This window comes from Tachypleus tridentatus, chromosome 13, assembly GCF_004210375.1.
Source record: "Tachypleus tridentatus isolate NWPU-2018 chromosome 13, ASM421037v1, whole genome shotgun sequence".
In the NCBI taxonomy this organism is placed as follows: domain Eukaryota; kingdom Metazoa; phylum Arthropoda; class Merostomata; order Xiphosura; family Limulidae; genus Tachypleus; species Tachypleus tridentatus.
This window is the reverse complement of record NC_134837.1, coordinates 221,984,564-221,987,443: the sequence shown is the minus strand read 5'-3', so window position 1 is coordinate 221,987,443 and position 2,880 is coordinate 221,984,564.

The window sequence follows — 2,880 nt, the reverse complement described above, 5'->3', positions numbered from 1 at the left end:
CATGGTGTTGGTTGCTGAGTCAAAATATTTTTTTCTTAGTATTATCTTTCCAAAACTAAGGTGCATATCCCACAATATAGCGTATTACAAGGTGTAAAATACTGTAGTTATAAGAGGGAACATTTATTCTTCACGTACGTAACATATGTATCTTTACCATGTATTTGTTATTGAAATCATGTCATTTTCCTAATATTAAGAAATAGAGAAGTGTGAAGGTGATGAAAACTTTCGGTACAATACTTCTACTCACATAAAAACTTTTCTTTATTATTACTGATCTGTATATGCTCAACATTTTTGTTTTCCATTATCCTCCATACTCTCACTTATGTTCATGTGCTCAACATGGTTGTGCTGTGCTGTATCATGTAAAGAATCATGCAACAACCTTCTAGTGATAGGACTGTGACACCCACTTATGCAGGTAGCACTTCCTGAATTATAGTCTAATTTCTCATTAATTTGTCACTCAAGTGTTCAGACGTATTTGAGTTTTTAAAGTTTGCTTAACTTTGTTCACAGTTTTGATCTTAGTGTTTGGTATTTAACTTCCACCTTTCAAAGTCTGAAAGCAGTTATGTGAGTTGAATTTATTTCATGAAATTATTTTGTTTACCAAGATTTTTCATCTTATATTATATGCTCATTTCATATTCAGTTATAAATTTGCATTTTATGACTTCTTCAACTGGTACTAATATTGATACTGGTACCACTTTTTTTGTATCCACAGGTGACCTTTATTGACAGAAGGACATTTAGTACTCAGTGAAATAGTCATTCCTGCAGTGTGGGGTTCTCCTGGCTATCAGTCTTTCTTCCTTAATCGAGGAATGTTAGATTAGAGGATGAAGACATGACAGGCTTGTTACGTTTTGTACTTTCATTTCTATATGACATACATCCTTTTGCTGAATACTGTATGTCCTCTCCCATGCATGTAATCTTACATGCCCATACTTTAGTCTGTCATTGAGATTCAAATTCTGTAGATTCTTTACAGTTGGGTTCTTTAATCCAAGTTTGGTTTTAGACATAGATATTTCATATGCAGAGTATTTCCATCTTTGTTAATCTTTAATCACCCATCTATGTTACTTCACATATTCATTTTGTCTGATGCGATCTATCATTTCTCTGAGGGGTTTTTGAAAGGTTGGTCATTCTCTTTTGTTTTTTATGGTAGCCCATTAGTTTTGTTTAGCTCCTATGTTGTTTGGATTTGTTGGGTAGATACACCCTCTTGACGTGTATGAATTTACTATAGATTTACACACTTTTTTCTTCAGTCTGTATCAATTACAAGATATTTTGTTTTTCATTTTCTGGGTCAGGTCCATTTTTCTGTTGGGTGGACAGAGTTTTTGATAGATGCTCCACTCCCAGGAAGTACAGTTACATTATTACAAGGACAAATTACATTCTCTAGCTCCATCATGGACAGTAGCCTCCTGGCACACTCAACTGTTTGTTGACAGAAGATATGTTTCCTTTGACTTCAACTCAATGTTTGGTTAATAGTGAGGTTTTTTTAAGCTCCTACCTTAATTGTTTCCAGTTCATCTTCAATCCATAGAGCCATCAGTTTAAAAAGAACAATTCTGCTTGAAAGATTGCATCACATTTGGGGACTTGTCTTTGGAAGCTATTATTCCCCAAGGTCTGGCCAACATGACATTTTTTATGAATTAAACATAATTAATAGGAACTTGCTAGAGAGCCTCTGGATTCTCCTATTTCCCTTTTCTTCCTTCTTCAAACAGAACTTGATGGCTAAACAGACAACACCACAGTTGTAGTACCTCTTCCAACCTCCTAGACTAGGTTTACACCTTTTTACAGGTCAGGTTGGAGGGGTTGATCTGGATGCTTGAAAATTATCTGGTCAGTTGTCCAAGTTTCATATCATTCTCCTGGAACAGAGATGTTTATACAGTTTATGAGCTTTCTTTAAATGGAATCTGAAAAGAACTAATCTTGGCAAAGTTACACCAGATAAACATGTGATTCTAGCTTTATTCCCACCCTTCATTCCCACTTAGTGTTTTTTGTTATTGATACCTAATCTCCAGGGAAAGGTAGTTGACTGAGAAGGGTATGTCACTCATGTTGGTAGAGGGTATTTATATGATTGTTTACATACTACAGCACAGCTGATTCACATTAAACATGTAGGGGTAGATGGGAGTATTAAGACTAGTGGTGAGTGAAACATTTGAGCATATAGAGGGTAATAATAATTGAGAAAGTTTTTATGTTAGAGTAGGTAAGTATCTATAAGAAGTACATTAGCTCTACAGGAAAATCAAACAAGGTGGTCTTGTTCATCTCTTCTGCCTTTGGAAATGCTTGTTTACATTTACTTACTTCACTCTAAGATATGTTTATAACCAATTAAAAGCTCAGAATTTCTTCTACATGATTTTTTGGTTTTTGAAAAGTGTATTCATGAGTAAGTCCATTTTTGTTGTTGTAGACATTCAGAGAAAGGTAAGATGAATGGTGTTTGAAAAATATTTTTTTAAAGATAGACATACAGTTTAAGTAATAAGAACAGTTATTTACAGTGGTACTGATATAGTAACTTATAATATTCTTTACTTCACAATGTGTATATAAAATTGTTTACATACTCCACTTGTAAGATTTGGCAAGGCTTAGGAAATTGTGGCAAGTGAGCACACATTTTGTAAGTAGGAGGGATCATTGTTTTCTGTAAGTAGGAGGGATCATTGTTTTCTGTATTTCTTTACTGTTCAGTGTTCTAAGAGAAGTAGCTGAAATTTTAAGATATATTTGTAAATAATAATAATTATTCACTAAAACAGTAGTTAAAAAAGGAATTTCAAACACTGAGATGTTGAAATTACATCTTCA